This window comes from Phoxinus phoxinus, assembly GCF_949152265.1.
Source record: "Phoxinus phoxinus genome assembly, chromosome: 9".
NCBI classification, from domain to species: Eukaryota; Metazoa; Chordata; class Actinopteri; order Cypriniformes; family Leuciscidae; genus Phoxinus; species Phoxinus phoxinus.
Window position 1 is genome coordinate 32,461,510 of NC_136884.1, and position 18,158 is coordinate 32,479,667.

The window sequence follows — 18,158 nt, forward strand, 5'->3', positions numbered from 1 at the left end:
ATCGCATGAATTCAGTGAAGAGAGACCTTATGCGAAAAGAGGTTGAGTATTTGTTAGAGCATGGATTGGCTCAAGCCAGTTGCAGTCCCTGGAGTTCTCCGTGCTTACTGGTACCGAAGAGCGACGGCACTGCTCGGTTTTGTACTGACTACCGTAAGATTAATGCATTAACTGTACCAGATTGCTTTCCATTGCCGCGTATGGAAGATTGCATTGACAACATCGGTTCGGCTCGTTACGTCAGTAAATTAGATTTATTAAAAGGGTACTGGCAGGTACCGCTTTCGGCTCGTGCTTCTGACATCTCCGCTTTTGTGACACCCGACAGTTTCCTGCAATACTCTGTGATGGCGTTCGGAATGCGTAACGCACCGGCTACTTTCCAACGACTCGTTAACCTTGTGTTGTCCGGGGTGCCTAAGTGTAACGCGTATCTTGACGATTTAGTAGTTTATTCGTCCGACTGGTCAGAGCACATCTCTTTATTGAGAACTGTTTTCGAGCGATTAGAGAAGGCTTCTTTGACCTTAAACCTAGCTAAATGTGAATTTGGTCAGGCTACAATCACGTATCTAGGTAAGGAAGTGGGTCAAGGGCAAGTGCGCCCAATCGAAGCGAAAGTCACTGCGATAGCCGAATTTCCTGCTCCAACCACCCGTCGAGAACTTCGTCGTTTTCTAGGGATGGCCGGCTATTATCGCAGTTTTTGTAGAAACTTTTCGACGATTGCACAGCCGTTGACTTCACTCCTCAGTCCGTCGCGAACGTTTTTATGGTCTGCTGAATGTCAGCATGCTTTTAACTCAGTCAAAGATCTTATGTGTAATGCACCTGTTTTAGCCGCTCCAGACTTTGATTCTGCTTTCAAGCTCGATGTGGATGCGAGTTTTGTGGGTGCTGGGGCTGTGCTAATTCAAGCAGGTAAAGATGGTATTGACCATCCCGTCTGTTATTTCTCTCGCAAGTTTAACAGACACCAGTTAAACTACTCGACGATCGAGAAGGAGGCATTAGCGTTGCTGATGGCCCTTCAACATTTCGACGTTTATGTTGGTTCAAGTGTTAGTCCAGTTACAGTGTTCACCGACCACAATCCGTTGGTCTTTTTATCTCGTATGTATAATCAGAATCAGCGTTTGATGCGCTGGTCTCTGATTGTACAGGGCTACAACTTAGTTATTAAACATAAGAAAGGCGTAGAAAACGTGATCGCGGATGCACTGTCTAGAGTTGCCTGTTGCGGCGTCTGAGTATTCGGTTGAACAACTATATGTTATTTGTTGTTTATTTTTGCTACATATAGTTGGTTCTTAAGGGGGAGGGTGTTACGTTCCACGTGCGTTTCGCTGGCGTGGGAATGTTGTTGTTGTTCTGATCGCTGATGCACTACACGTGTGTTGTGCGTTCATTGAGTTTTCTTTCTGTTTTGGCCCACCTCTAGGTCGCTGTGACTGGCTGACTCATCTGCCAGTCATCATTAGGGCGGAGTCCAGAACCAATCAGAGGCAGCTGCTGGTTTAAGAGAGACGGCGGGTTCATTCATTGTTCTCGCTCTCCCACTCTCGTGGCAGCAAGCTGTTGTGCGGCGTGCTGAGTGTTTGTATGCTCCTTAGGGAGTCTGTTTGTGTAAACTTAGTTTACCCGGAGAAGTGTGTTATGTGCTTTAGAGATTATATTTAATATTTGATTGTTACGTGTGTATCACTATGTGAAACTATACCAAGAGTTTTCAGCTACAAAGCCTTCCTGGGAAGGAACGTCAGGTCAGTATATCGCGATATACATTCTGCCCGTAGCTGTTTTTGTGTATATACACACTAGGTAAGAGGTGAGCGCCACCCCTTGTATTTGTATTATTAGTTAGGTTATTTAGGCGCCGGATGCGCGAAGATATCGGTTTGTTTTCTGCATTTTTCTTTGGTTAGGTTTAGGGATCAGGTAAGGATTGTTTTGTTATGTTTTGTTCTTTCCTTTGGCGCCACTTAAGTTCTTTCCCATTTTTCTTTATTCATTTGTTGCATTGTACATAGCGCACAGACACATAATTGTTTTGACTGGATTCAGTGGCTTCGGCTTATTGTATAATAAAAACTCCAGTCAAATTTCTCTCTCAGAAGTTGTCTGTCATGTTTCCTTCCACCACATTTTACCCACCAGTAGTATTTTAATATCCTTAATGTTATGTATATTTCCTAGACACTCTAATATCGTAACACATCAAATACACAAAGCTTGAAATGTCTTTAAACGAAATAATTCAAAACGAAAAAAGAAAAAGGCTACTCTCTGATTATGTAATCCATTATTAGGCTAATGTGCATTTCTCTCTATAAGCGCCTTCACACGGAGATGGCGATCGACACTTTTAGAGAAAACACTTGTTTATTAATAAAAATCAATAGGCTACACGCACACATATTATTTCGAAATAACGAGATATTGTGTTGAAATAACATTATTAATAATAATAATAGCCTACATCTTTGTTAAAATAATTTAACAAATGAACGTGTTAGATATGTGAACTTAGTTCATAAAAAAAAAAAAACTATGAACATGAAATAGTTCATTATCAGATGTGTGAACTGAAATTTGAGCTTGTTCTTTTTAAGTATGAACTGGCACAACACTGATCGCGATGCTGAGCTACAGTGAAATGATAGAAAAGACATGATCTGTATTAGCAATTCGCCTCATTCGCGCAATCTGGATGCGCGAATGAGGCTCGCGTCTACCGCGCCGCAGGACCTCTAGACGCGCGTTACATTGAAATCACTCGCGCCAGACGCTCAAGAGTGAGTGAGTAATCATTTTAAAATAAAATTGACTTTAATCAAACCACGAATCCGTGATAAGTTTTGTGATCCGTCTCGCCACTATGTAGTAGCACTATGATCACTTTGAGGGGGGGATAAATTTATCCCCACCGGGGATACAAATAATTAAGCAGAGGCAGGGATACATTGACCAGAAAGGGGGAAATCCCACGCATCCCCCCCGGCAAATCGCACCCTGTATATATACATACATACACACACACAATATATATATTACTACAGAATTGGTTCAGAGTTGGAAACATCTTGAAAAAAAGTGTATTTTTCCACAAACTGTATGCTTGCAAATTGTATAATATCCAAGGTAAACATTTCTAGTAATTGTGCAGTTAATTCTCATTCGTATTTTCAGAAAGTTTTGGATGTAGGCTATCCTCTCCCCAAATTTGTCACTAATAAAACACAAATATAATTTAAAGAGAAGGCTTATATTGACCTTTTAAGATTTTGTTTGCACCTTGTAAATTAGGTTTTGATGTGGCAGTAAAAACTTTATAATCTATCCAAAACGAAATGTTGTTTTTATATTTCGTCTGTAACATATCGTCTTTTATAATATATATTAGGGCATAAATGTTAATTTGCAGTTTAATATGTTGCTTATACAAAGACATTTCAACGTATTCAGTTGATTTTTACTCATCTCAGTAGGCAATATAGATAGTTTGCTAAAAGCTAAATTACTGTAGTAAACAACAGCATGCATATGTGCCGTTCATTCATTCAAACACAGAAACGCAATTCAAATTTAAACAGTGTTTTGCGGTTTACAGACACCATTCCATATCGCGATTAGAACAAAGCACTTACTGATGATCTGCAGCTGGATCCGTTGTTAGGCTACTCCAGCACGTTTGAGGTAAAATTTCCAGGATTATCACGATATTATTATTCCTCACTACAGTGTGTTGTCCAGCTGTTGTGGGCGTTGACTGGTTTGCATGTGTTGCTTCAGATCATCTGCGTTTGAATAGCGCGCGGCGCGCTCTCGATGGGCGTGTCACATTAGCAGAGTAATGAGTTGCCAGAACGATAATGAGAACGGCTGATCTCTCTCTCTTTTTATATAGATTACATAAACAGAGAATATTTGTTTTAGTTTTGAATTAGATCATTTAAAACTACACACTTAAATGATTATAGAGATATATATCTCATGTCTGAGTGAATAGTATTCGCTGAGTTTTGTTTAAGTTTAGAGACGTGCTTCAGAAAAAGTTCACGGAGACGGAGAGGCAGAAAGCACACCCTGTATATTTTCTTTATTTTACAAAAGCACAATGTTTTATTTCGATTGTAAGTGGACACATGAAAAAGCAGACATTTAACAGCTTATTTTTTCATATTTCTTAAGTCTGTATGACCAAAACTGACGGAGTATTTTAGGTCTATTTTGCTGCTATGTAAAAAAAAATCGCTGATTTCAGTGATTGACTTCACTGTCAGATGTACTAATGTGTTAAAGGCAAACAATTATGAAAATACTGTCAATTGTGTCAAGTTTGAAGATCAACTGATGCAACTTTGGTGAACATTACTAAACTTGATACCATCACAAGTCCACTGATTTAACCATGATGTCAGAATTCAGAAAAAAATTAGGTAAAAAAGTTAAAATGTGTGTGAACTTGGTGTCTGAAGACTTAAGATATCTTTCAGAAAAAATAGGTCTTCTAAGAGATTTCCAGAGCTGAACTGCATTTGTAAGTGTGACTCTTTCAAAAGAAGATGATTAGATGAGAGTCTGACTGAGGATTATATAATAACCGAACACACAGATCAACACTTCAGTCAACGGCTCATTGTGCTCTCATGTAATGTTTCTCTGTGAGTCTCTTGCTCAAGTCCACCATGATCCTGTTCTTCTAGATCTGTTACCTGCAGGAACTGGATGTGGTCCTGTGTGTGTGAAAGCTGCTCCAGCTCAGCGTCTCTCCTCCTCAGATCATTGATCTCCTGCTCCAGTTCCTCCAGTCGTCCTTCAGCTCGACTCACTGCAATCTTTTCCTGATCTCTGATCCGCTGTGTCGCCTCAGAGCGTCTTCTCTCAATGGAGAGGATGAACTCAGTAAAGATCCTCTCACTGTCCTCCACTGCTATCTGTGCAGAGCGCTGTTAGGACACACATCACAATCACACAGTGAGCTTCAGTGAGTCCTGACTTAGGCTGCGTTCGAAACCGCATACTTCCCTACTATATAGTAGGGGAAAAGAGTAGGCGAGCGAAAAAGTATGTACGAATCATAAAAGAGTAGGCGAGAATTACCTGGGTGACGTACTAATTCCCGCGAGATTCGTACGTACGTATACTTATAATGCGTTCGAATATGCCTACTTTCCTACTATATAGTAGGCGAAAACAGTATGTGAAAGAAGAAGTACGTTCGAAACATCAGTATTCATAAAAGAGTTGGCGAGGAGTTCCCGGATGGCTTACTGCTTCAGCGCAGATTTTCGAGTGCAGTCCGATGGATACTCTTCTATCCCAGGAGGCCACGCGAGAGCATACGTCATAAAGAAGAAGAAGAGGATACGTCAAACGTTACTCGAACGAACATGACGGAAAGGATGAACGGGAGTGTTTTCAAATGTGAGTATTACAAACCAAAACGCATGTGTTGAACTACTGTACAGTAAACTGTTGAAGATGTAAAGACGCCAAATAGTATAGTACATTTGTGTTTTTGCTGTAAAACACGTTTTATTATGGATAAGGGGAGCTCCAGTAAGGACATATGCGTCTCTCCAAAGTGGATTTGCATACATTTTAAACCATATACATCTTAATTACAATAACTAAATGTCTATTTAATATCTGGCAATAAAATCTTAAATAAGAATTGCAGATGACTATAATAGATATGAAATAGACATCTGAATGATGTATGTGTACTATTATGTAGTAAACTGTTGTCAACACTGTTTGCATTAGACGAATGTAAGTAATGTAAATACATTTACATAAAGTATCTAAACATAAGTAATCTATTTAATTTGTTCATTAGTACTGTTGAGGAATTGTGGAACATTTATGATGGATAAAATGCTACTTATCAGCAACAACCTCAACATTTGAATGAAGTATGAACTCATAAATCTCAGAGGTGACGTGACTCTTGTCTGGCTGTTACAGGGACCGATGAGCACACACGCCTGCTCATCCGGTGGAGAGTGGCTCATGAAGCCCTCTTCACCGGAAAGCGGAATGCTGCCATCAAAGGCTTTGAGTGAGTATACTACAGAAATAATAAAAAAGCGATTTAAAATTTGATTTGTAGTTTATTTCAATTATTGTAATTTCAAACAGAGATATTACAGCACTTTTTTATTCTTTATTTCTCTGCATTTGCTGCAGATCTTTTGTGGTGGAGCAGGACCTGCAAGGCAGTGTGACGGCGACATTTGTCAAAAAAAAATGGGAAAACCTTAAACAAAAATACAAAGTAAGACAGTTTTGTTACTTCTAATACAGAAATTAAATGTTTAACATTGTGATGTTATAATGGCTTTTGTATCATGCTTGTGCTGTTTTGCAGGATCTGAAATGTCCGCTGACAGGGGTGAGCACTGAGGATGGAGAGCCCACTGCAGCATCCTGGAAGTGGTATGCTGCCATGGATGAGGCAATTGGGGACAAACCCTCCATCACTCCACCTGCCCTCGTTGCCTCATCTGGCCTGGATGTTGCTGTGGCCTCTTCATCCTCAGTGAGGCCAGAGCCTGCAAGAGCCAGGAAAAGGCCCAAAACTGTTGAGGACCTGATCCGGGAGATGGAGGAGAGAGAAGAGGAGAGAGAGCAGAAAGCAGCTGAGAGGGAGGAGAGACTATGGAGAGAAATGGAGGAGAAGGAGGACAGAAGAGAACGGGAGAGACAAGAGAGAGAGGACAGACAAGAAAGAGAAGTAAGAGAAAGAGAAGAGAGATGGCACCAGAAGGCAAGCGAGAAAGAGGAGAGGAGAGAAAAAGAAACCAAAGAAAGGGATGAAAGATTCCTTAATGTCCTGGAAATTATTGCAAAAAAATAAATAATATTACAAAAACATCTTATGATCATTTATAGATTTGGGTTAATGTAAAGAATGAACAATTCTAAATAAAATATACACAAATTATATATATATATATATATATATATATATATATATATATATATATATATACATATATATATATATACATGGTACTGTGCAAAAATCATAGACCCACCACCAGCTTTGTTGTTTTAAAATAAAAATAAAAAATCTGTACAAAATGGCTTCTTTAGACAAACATCAGTAAGACGAAATTGTCAAAGAAGACACTCTGTGAAGCTTATCACATTACTTCTCATCAGAAGTTTTCTTGGGCTTTCTAGTCCTTTTCCATTCAAGTTTATGAAAGCCAGGTTCCTTTTATTGCTCAAGTGTAAAGGTCACACTAAATTATTGCCATATATGCTCATTATACCATTGCTACATCATGTATTTGCTGCAATGGTGGCTTAAGACTTGTGTACAATATTATGTATATAAAGCAAACAATTTCTAGGCATGCACAGTACATTATAGACTTCTAGACATTTGGTGATACTTAGAGATAATGATAACATTCATAAATTAAATATTTATGAAGTGATGGATAATTTGTGAATGTGGTGTATTGAAAAAAACACACACTTTAAAACAATAGTTTTATTGTGTATTATGTGACTTCTAAATGCATACAGAGCTCATGCAGGGATACTCAAGGCAGGTCATGGAGAGTTCAGTTCCAACACACCTGTCTGTAATGTTCAAGTAGTCAGTTATTAATTGGTTTAAATAGATTCAGGTGTGTAGAATTAGGGGAGGAAAAGTTCTTTAGGACAATGGGCCTCCATGACCTCAGTTGCACTTGAGACGGTTTACACAAACTACCTTATTAGGTACCCTAAAGGGTTAGTGAACCCAAGCATATAATTCAGTCATGATTTATTCACCTTCATGTTTTTTTTTTTTTTTCCTGAACACAAAAGGTGATTTTGGTCAGGTTTGTACTGTTGGTTTAATACAATATCAGTCAATGGACTTTCAGAAGCAACATCAAATAACGCCAGGAAGCTCCTGAAAGTTGGGCTCCATTGACTGATACTGTATGAACAGAAACCAGCAGAACAAACTTGACAAAAATCCCCTTTTGTATTTAAATAAATAAAAAAGAGGGATCTAACAGCATGAACGCAAGGAAATAATGGCTGAATTTATTTGTTGAGGTGAATTAACCCTTTAACCCACCAAATAGAAGATAGAATTTATTGTAGTAAATGTATGTATGCATTTTCTATTATAGTAATACCTTGAAAAAATAAGCAGCTTTGAGCGTTTGTGCCTGAGACCATTTCAGAAAAGGCTTTACAAAAACCAGTTACATGTAGGCATTTTGCAGATGCTTTTATCCAAAGTAATTTGCATTTATTACAGGGACAACGACCCTGGATCCGCCTGGAGTAAAGAGCCTTTCTGATCGGCCAGCAATCTTCTGCTTACCAGTTCAGTGGTGTAGCCCACTACACTACAAAGGTAGTAAAGCTCTAACAAAAATTTCCTTGTAATTGTAAACCTACGAAATTACATTTGGCAAGAAACGGAATGCTGACAACATGAATTGTAAAACATTTTAATGTTTTAAAGGTAGTCGTGCTCATGGAGAGCCGGCACAGGGATGTTTGGAGCAGACACCGCAGCAGCCAGATTGTCCCGCACATGTTCTCCCACTCTTGCTGCAAGGTTGTGGGCATCAGGGGGGCCGTCATCATGGTCTTCCTCATCCTCTGGCTCAACGATGTCCCCATTGGCTAGAGCGAGATTGTGAAGCACAGCGCAGCACGCAACAACCTCAGGCACGAAGGCAGGGCTCACCTCCAAGGCCTTGAAGAAAATGCAGCGCCAGCGTGTCTTCAGCATCCCAAAAGCTCTCTCCACGATGCTGCGGGCACGGGAGTGCTTGCTGTTGAAACGAGCCTGCACAGGGTTCTGCACAGGCTCTCTGTATGGGGTGATGAGGCAGATGGGTGCACTCAGGCAAGGATAGCCTCCATCCCCGAGGATGCACTTGCCTGCAGGAGGATAAAGGCCGCCAGCATACACTGGGCTGTTCCTCAGCACCCTGGCATCGTGCACAGACCCAGGATATCCCACAAAGACATCAAGGAATTTCCCCCGGTGATCAGTGATGGCCTGGAGTTGGATGGAGTGAAACAGCTTCCTGTTAAAGTAACAGTGGGAGTTATTTGCTGGAGGTTTAATTCGGATATGACAGCCGTCTATTGCACCAACTGCTCTACTGAGAGCTGGTGACCCAGACAGCTGTGCAAATCCTGCTCCCACTGCCTCCAGGTCATCTCCGGTCGGAAAGGAAATCACCCTCCTCAAAATTCCCATGATGGCCTTGCTCACTCTGTGCACAATGTCATGCACAGAGGACTTGGGGATATCAAAGGTCTGCGACACCACCCTGTAGGATGCTGCATGGGCCAGCCAGTGCAGGAACACAAGGACCTCGATCTCCCGTTCCCATCCATGGTCAGATTCCAGTCTGACTGCAGCAATCAGGGACCTGATGGATGGCAGAGACAGGCGAAGGTGGGCACGGTGGTCAGCTGCTTCATCAAGATAAAGCCGCAGAATGAGAACAGCTCTGTTGAGATGGCAGTAGGATGTGCGGGTCACTGCCTGTAAATACATGATAGTTTGTTAGAACAATAAGTTTAAATAAAAGGATGTTTCATGTGGTATTGACTTGTATGCATTTATTTATTGTGATGATTTCTTTTATTAATTAATTTACTTGTTTTTATTCATGTTTCATATTGTTGACAGTAAATAAAATATACTAATTTCATTAATTCATGCATTAATCATTGCTTGAATGAAAATGTATGGATTCACATCAGCTGCATTTGACCAAAATATAATTTTCATTAAGAATAATATATATATTATAATTATATATATATAAGTGTTGGTCAGCATTTGTTGTTATTATTGTACATAAGTCTTGGGGTGGACTAGTAATGCAATTCATTCTGGGGTAATCTTAATTTTTAAGTAGTAATACTTACATTGTTCGAGTATAAAATCAACAGTTTTCTCCAAATGCGAGATCTTCGAGCAGCTGCCCGACGTCTCCTTTGAGCACATATTCGTCTAGTTAGTGCAGACATGCCAACCATTGCAGACGCTGATGAAAACCGTTCTGGTTACTGATGCAATCAGATGTTGGTACACCTGTCGCTCATAACTTTTAAATAGTTGCGCTTGTGATAACGTCATAAGTCACATGATAACGTCAACATGGCGGATGATGTCCGGATCGCATTCATACTTAACGAGATCTGGCAATAAAGTACCTACTCTTTTAGCGCTCGTTAAGTAAGTACTTTTTGAAATTAAGTACCTACTCATTGAGTATGCGGTTTCGAACGCAGCCTTAGACTTAGACAACTTTAATGTCCCCAAGAGGCAATTTGTTGTACAGCACATGCACAATGTCATACATAAATAAATAAAACTACTTCACATTACTTCACATATATTTTCCAGCCTTATTTGATTGGGTTATTGTCATTGGAATGAATGAGTTTTTTTTTGCTCGGCTGGTTTTAAAGGGGTGGTTGAAACTTTAGTTAGTGTGTAATGTTGCAGTTTGAGCATAAACAACATCTGCAAAGTTACAACGTTCAAAGTTCAAAGGAAAGGGAGATATTTTCTTTTAAAGAAATTGTTTTTTAAGGACTACAACAAACGGCTGGTAGGAACTACACAACATTCCTCCAGGGTTAGTGACATCACCAACCCTAGGAATTTACATAAACCCCGCCCCCAATAGATTATCAAGCCAGAATATGCTAATCAATGACTAGAAGATAACTACACATAAGCTACATAAATTCACCAACTAACCATTCAAAAATGTTGTCACTTCTTCTTGAGTCTCTCCATCTTTCTGACTTAGGATTGAACATAAAAGGCTAAAAGTTTTTGAAATTTCCAGTGCATGTGTGTGCGGGATAAAAGAACACAAGCTCTTGTAGCTCTGCCCCCTGTGCAGGGAGCCGCAGCTCATTTGCATTTAAAAGACCAGACACAAAAACGGTGCGTTTTTGCTTACCCTAAAAAAGTGACAACTTTAACATGCTATATAAAAATATCTGTTAGGTATTTTGAGCTAAAACTTCACATACACACTCTGGGGACATCAGATACTTATTTTGCATCTCATGAAAAGGGCATTTTACCACCCCTTTAACCTTAGGGTATCTATTCCACTGAAAGTGTTTAAATGCAAACCTTGTCTGCCTTCTGTGCCAATTTGGTCAGATATAATTGGTACAGGTCTACCTGTTGTTTACCAATGATCTTTCCACAAGTTTTAACAATCTTCCCCAATTTGTTCCTATGGGTGATTTTTGGAATGTCCATAGCAGCATACAATACAGTAGGAGAGAATACTCTCAATAAATGACTTATAAAAAAGAGTCAACATTAAAATAATTAAGTTTCCAAAGAAAATACAAACGTTGTTGGCCCTTTTTTAAAACGGCATCAGCACACTGATCCCAGGATAATTTATGGTCAATGATAAGACCAAGATATTTGTACTCCGTTACCATCTCTATCTCTTCTCCTTTTATCAGAGTCAGGGTGGGTGAGGGAGCCCAATGTCTAAAATCAAAGACCAACTCTGGTCTTGGACGGATTCAAATCCAGTCAGCAAATTCATGCAACACTGGACCGTATTCAGTTTTATATAGCTCCAGTAAACTAATCACAGCAGTAGCCTATCATCTGAAAATGTAATTATATGACGTCCAGGGTAATTACTGCGACAACAATCAGTGTACAATATATACAGTAGTGGTGACAAGACGCTACCTTGTGGTGTCACAATTGAAGTGAAGCGGACCCCAGATAATGTGATCCCCACACTTACTCTTTGTGGCCGCTCACTCAGGAAATCCAAGATTAAGTTAAAGCTGCAGTCCGGCACTTTTTTGTGTTTAAAAATATCAAAAAAGACATTTTTGAAAAAAAACGTAACCAGCCAGTGTTCAAAACGATCTGCTTGCCTTACCTCGATTCAAAACGGTAAGCTTGTAATAATGATTTTAATTCCAGTGGTACTGGTGGATTTCCGCGGGAATTTCAAGCATGTCTTTGCGTCATTACGTCACTTCTGTACACATATAGAATGAGTCCCCGGCTAGCGTGTGTGGATGATGGTGGAGATTTAGCTTAGCACTTGGTATGGCGGATCCCGAAAGTTTAAAGCGACAATCACCAGGGACAACTGGAGAGTCACCAGTTGTAAAACCCAAAAGACTTCGGACTTCAGAGTGGCTACAGAAAAAAAGAGACTGAAGCCGAGCCCATGCTAAAACAAGGATAAACATCAGCAGGGCTTTTGAAAGGTGGCGTGAACTCCGTGTTTTGAAGGGGTTCAAAATGTATGTGAATAAAATTTGATTATATTACAGTTTTAAATAAGCATTTGATTACACATACGTGTGTGTTTTTTATTTAAAAGAGAAACAGTTATAAGGAACATTAATTTGTTGGTATGACAATTAGAATTTATACTGCACAGAAATGAAAACTGAACTACAGGTAGCCCTAATACACATTAAATGTAGTCATGCAATAATGATGTAGAATAATTAATAATTTGAGAACAAAATATATTTTTCACGTTTTGACGTGATATGCAATCGTTAGATTTAATCAGCATGATATAGCCTACTGCAATGCTTCCCCCCACCCCCCGAATTTGGTCAGAACAAAAGTGAATGTTACTTACTTGTTCAGATGACATGTACCGATGAAAATTCTAATGTTGGTTAACGTTATACACTTTCAAAAAGTATACTCTGAGATTGCTGATGACAGTAGTACAGTATCCACAGCGACGCGGCAGCGACAGGTTCTCCTCAATACATTGTGTTCATCCGCGCTGTTTCATGCCGATTTACTACCCACGCACAGTTAATAATTCCGCGAATAACTGCAATTGCAGATTTCGAACAGAGATGGCGACAAAGAGGAAAAACGACGGACTGCAGCTTTAATTAGTGTTGAGTTTAGCTGGAAGTTGTCTCTTAAACCCTATTCGCACGGGATTAGTATTATCTAGGGACCTCTAGTCATTTGTAATAATTGCGGAGGTTGTCTGTGATCTTAATCCCGTGCGAATCGACCATGTCTGTAAATTGTAAAGTAATAATTCCCCCGCAAATGACCGACCATATTTGGCCGAATGCCGACGTTCAGTGATAATATTAGTCCCGTGCCAATCGGCATCTCTGATTTTGTCCAAGATTTGGCGGGGCTGTATATATATTTTTTTCGAGGTATTTCTTTCCTTTGCGCCTTGAAGAATGGAAGCTGTGTTGGAGTGTTTTGACAGTGTTTTGGGCACTGGGTCATATCGCACACCGACACCATATACAATTTGCAGAAAAAAGAGAAAGCTGAAAACTACCAGAAGAGCGAAGACAAAAAGAATGATGAAATGGATGACAACAGCATGCGTGAAGTAACATTCTTCTGTTTATGATATGCGTACATCTAGAGACCTATAACGACAAGACATTTCCAAACAATAGCCTATCAAAAATAATGCACAATCAAGCAAGGGGGTTTCACATCATAATTCGAGTTTAATGTTACAAATAAATCAAACGTAAACCTTGAGCTATTAGATTTTAACCTGGTGAAATGTTTATTTTTATTTTTTATCCATCTAACCAGACCCTCAACCATACGGAAAAAGCCATCTAGTCACCCACTGAAAACAGATTTCCACTGGGCTAAAATAAATATAATATGGGTATAAATTACAATTTTTATATCCGGGTTCCGGGAGAAAAGTCAGTAAATTCGAGTAAAATCACAGAAAATCACACGAGGTCCTTATATAATACTAATCCCGTGCGAATAGGGCTTAAGTCTGTTTGCTCAAATTTGTGGGTGGATTGTATTGAATACTGAGTCTGCAAATAAAACGCGAGCATGTGTTTTACAACCCTCCAGGTGTGTATACAGATTAGGGGTGTCACAATATACCGGTATTGACGATAATCGTGATATTCAAAGCATGAAATATCGACATCGTGTTAATTTAGAGTGTGACAATATACCGGTATTGGCGATAACCACAATGTTTAAAATTAATAGGACTCTTATGATAAGATGACACGTAAATACTCCAGCGCCAGTACCTCGTTGACCTCTCAGGTGGCACTGTGACAGTATTGGACCCGCTGACACACATATCAAACAAGAAGAAGACCCCGCGCCGTTATTCTGAGAAGAACCATGTCGTCTGACCGAGAGAGTGAAACGCTCTGTCCACACCCGAAGAAAGTAAGCTCTCCAGTTTGGGAGTTTTTTGGTTTTAAAGAAAACGCCACTTTAGACAGCCCAATCTGCAGAATCTGTCGGGCTACGGTCAGTGCGAAGGGGGGAAACACCAACCAACCTTTTCACCCATCTCCGTGTCCATCACCCTGCGGGTTTCGCCATTTTACAGAGAGTAAATTGTGATTATTTTACTAGTCATGGAATGAGAAATGTGACATTAACCTGTTAACAGCGGGTTTATATGTTAATATGTTTAAATAAATGGTGATTATTAAGTAGCCTACCTCGTTTTCTTTACTCGTCTTTTGTATGTTGTATTTGCACGTTGTTGTTTTTTTTTTGTTTTTTTTTGGCGCTGGTGCAACGATAGCTTTAAGAGCTTAAAATATAGGTAAACTTACGCAAGTTAACAGGTTAAAGTATCAGTGTTTATGTTAATATTAATTCATCACACTGTTGAACTTGACAGTATTTTCTGTCTTTTTATTTCAAAGGGAGCTTCAAAGAAAGCCAGAGACAGAGTCTCAGGTCAGCTGACGATTTTTGAATCTGTGGAAAGGAAAAAAAATCAGACATGGCTAGTGCATGTGAGGACACAGCCATCACTGAGTCATTAGCCTACTTCATTGCAAAGGACATGATGCCCTTTAGAATGGTAGAGAGGCCAGGATTTAATGCACTGATGAAAACAGTTGCTCCAAAATACAAAATTCCAAGAAGACAACACTTTTCTGAAAAAGAAATCCCAAACATGTACGTAAAATTAAAAGATGACATTGCCAACTCTTTGGCTGAAGCAAAACACTTTGCATTTACTACTGATCTCTGGATCAGTAATACTGGACACCCCTATATGAGCTTAACAGTTAATTTTATCACACCAGCAATTGGAAATTAAATCTGCATGTCTAGAGACTGCATTTTTACCTGATGACCACACACAACAGAAAAACTTAACATGCTTGTCTTCCTTCATAAAAATTTGCCATAGACTGAGAACGCAAGTAAAAATGTATGTGCCGTGTCTATCAGTATTCCTTGTTATGTAGTATTCCTAACAAAATAAAGTAAAAATGAATTTGACTGATAACTTTTTTCTACCAAGGTTTCTATAGATATCGAGATATATCGATAACGTGAATTATTTTGGCCACGATAACCGTGGTGTGAAAAATCTAACATCGTGACAGCCCTAATACAGATAATTTAAAAGCACTACAATTGCACTACTGCATTATCCGTCCCCCTCCCAAATCTGTAGGCAAATTGTAGAGGGTCAAGGGCATGTCGACAGGAGTTCATGATGTATGTTTTAATGATACGCTCAAGCGATTTAACTTAAAGAGAGGTGAGGGCGATGGATCTATAATCCTTGGATGAGGATGGATGGGAGACTTTGGGAAGGGGGGGTCACAACTGCTGTTTTCCCAAGCAGTGGAACCACCTGGGTGTCCATTGAGCGTTGGAAGAGGGAACAGAAAATTCCACTTAATTGGGCCGCACTCTGCCGCCAATGTTATCCGGCCCCGGGCTTTTCCGTACGTTAGTCCTCTCAAACACTTGTTGAACCATCTCAAGGTCAAGGTCAAGTTTATTTCTATAGCACCTTAAAAACAACACGAGTGTTGACCAAAGTGCTTCACAATCTAAATACAGCTGCACATACAGATAGTATAACATTTCAAAAAATTAAAACCAAGAAACATATACAAAAGATTATATATATAAAACCAAGTAACAACAATAAAATAGACAACTCACATGATCTTTACAGAAATAAATAGGCTATAGCATTAAAATGCAATTTTAGTATGCTTGTGCAAAAAGGTACGTTTTAATAGACGTTTTGAATATTTTTAATGTAGGGGAAACTCTGATAGATAATGGAAGAGTATTCCATAATTTTGGCGCATAAACTGAGAAAGACCTATCTCCCTTTGTTTTTAGGCGGGCTTTTGGGACAATTAATAGTAACTTAGATGCTGATCTAAGAGATCTCTGAGGAGAATATAAACTTAAAAGTTCGGATATATAAATCGGGGCCAAACCGTTTAAAGCTTTGAACACATAAGTTAAAACCTTGAAATCAATCCTCTGTTTCACGGGTAGCCAGTGGAGAGAGGCCCGTATAGGTGTGATGTGTTCCCTCTTTTTTGTCCCAGTAAGGAAACGAGCTGCAGCATTTTGAACAAACTGCAAACGTGAAATTGATGATTGACTAATTCCAGCGTACAAAGCATTACAGTAATCGAGTCGTGAGGATATAAGAGCATGTATTACTATCTCCAAATCCTTAAAAGTTAGAATATGTTTTAGCTTACGAAGACACTTTAGTTGAAAAAAGCTGGCGCTAACTACAGAGTTTATTTGTTTATCAAAATTCATCTCATAGTCAAAAATGACCCCAAGATTTCTAACATGAGAGTTAACTTGTAACTGCGAATTACTTAATAAAGCACTGTATTTGCCAATTTGAGTTTTAGAGCCAAACAGGATAACCTCTGTTTTCTTTTCATTTAATTGAAGGAAGTTTCTTAAATCTCCTCCTTAATGATCAAAGTGCTCTCCAAAGATCAAAGTCTGTTTCCAGGCAGAGACATCATCACTGTCATTTATTTCAAAGCAGGTAAAATGTTCAAGATTCAAGATGAATGGCGTGCTCAATCCTTTTTGAGTTTGATTTGGGTGCTCTTCGGTCCAAGGTAGAACATCTTTAAGAGGCAGTGTAGAGAAAAGTAATCTCTGATAGCCGAGGCACTCCTTAATTAAAATGTCTTTATTATACAAATGACATGTCCTAAATGGACAAATTTAAAATGCCCACGCGTAGCGGCATGGGGCCTTCTTCAGGGCATAGTGAAGCAGATAAAAAAAAAAAACTGATCTTATAATGACAAAGACACACAAATAGAAACAAACACAGGTGCTCACAATCAGTATTGAAAGTCTGCAGGTAATTGATAGGACACGCCTCTCAGTACTAAAGCTATTGGTCACAACAGTAAACAGAAACATAGGCAACAGATAGCATGCATATCTATTCATGTATATTGCTAGGGCACGTCTCTCACATGGTTCTCAACACTTAAGCTGTTGGTCACAATAATAAACAAAGAAGCAATAGATAGCATACATTCATGCATATGTTACTAGGGCACGCCTCTCACATGATTCTCAGCAATAAAGCTGTTGGTCACAATGTAAGCAAAAAACACAAGCAACATGCATACACATGCATACACATTCATGCATACATATGCATATATATATATACATATACAATACATATGAAAAGTGAGTAGTCACAGGAAAGAACAATGTTACAAAATCACAGAAAAGGTCCTCATTTAATCCTGGATAGTCCATTGCTTTGAAACTCCATATCCAAAAGGTTTCACGTTGCAATAACTGTTTTAAAATATCACCTCCACGTATTGATTTTTTGATAATTTCAATGCCCTGAATTCTCAAAGATGAAGGGTCACTATGGTGTATTTCTTTATAGTGTTTGGCCATAGGGTAATCTTCGTTGTTGACTCTAATTGCGTATTTGTGTTCATAAAACCGCTCTTTTAGTTTTCTTTTAGTTCTGCCTACATAGAAACACCCACATGGGCATTGTAGGCGATAGACCACATATTCAGAGTTACAGTTAATGAAACCATTAGTCTTAAAGGGCACCTATTATGAGATTTAAAATGTTCCTAATGTTGTTTTGGGAGTCCCCAACAACAGTTTTACGTGCATGCAATGACAAAAAACACTTTTGTTGTCGTATAATATGCATTTATTTTTACCTGATTTGCTCACCGACTCCCAAATGATTCGTTCAACGACTCGTTTTTCAAACCCCTCCTTTGCGCGACGTTAATCTGCGTTGATTGGTCAGATGACCCAGCAGTGTTTACAGTGATGATACTTATTTTTAACACGGAGTACAATGATG

The 18,158-nt window shown here is 39.2% G+C and overlaps 1 pseudogene across 1 annotated transcript in view; it reads right to left on the reverse strand.

Annotated features, from left to right (window-relative positions):
- The window catches only part of LOC307004706 (tripartite motif-containing protein 16-like), a 58,562-nt pseudogene that overhangs the window by 20,473 nt on the left and 19,931 nt on the right, over window positions 1-18,158 (reverse strand). The window contains exon 3 of the transcript XR_013800698.1: window positions 4,716-4,949. The product of XR_013800698.1 is annotated as a tripartite motif-containing protein 16-like (transcript). The remainder of the gene's footprint in view (window positions 1-4,715; window positions 4,950-18,158) is intronic.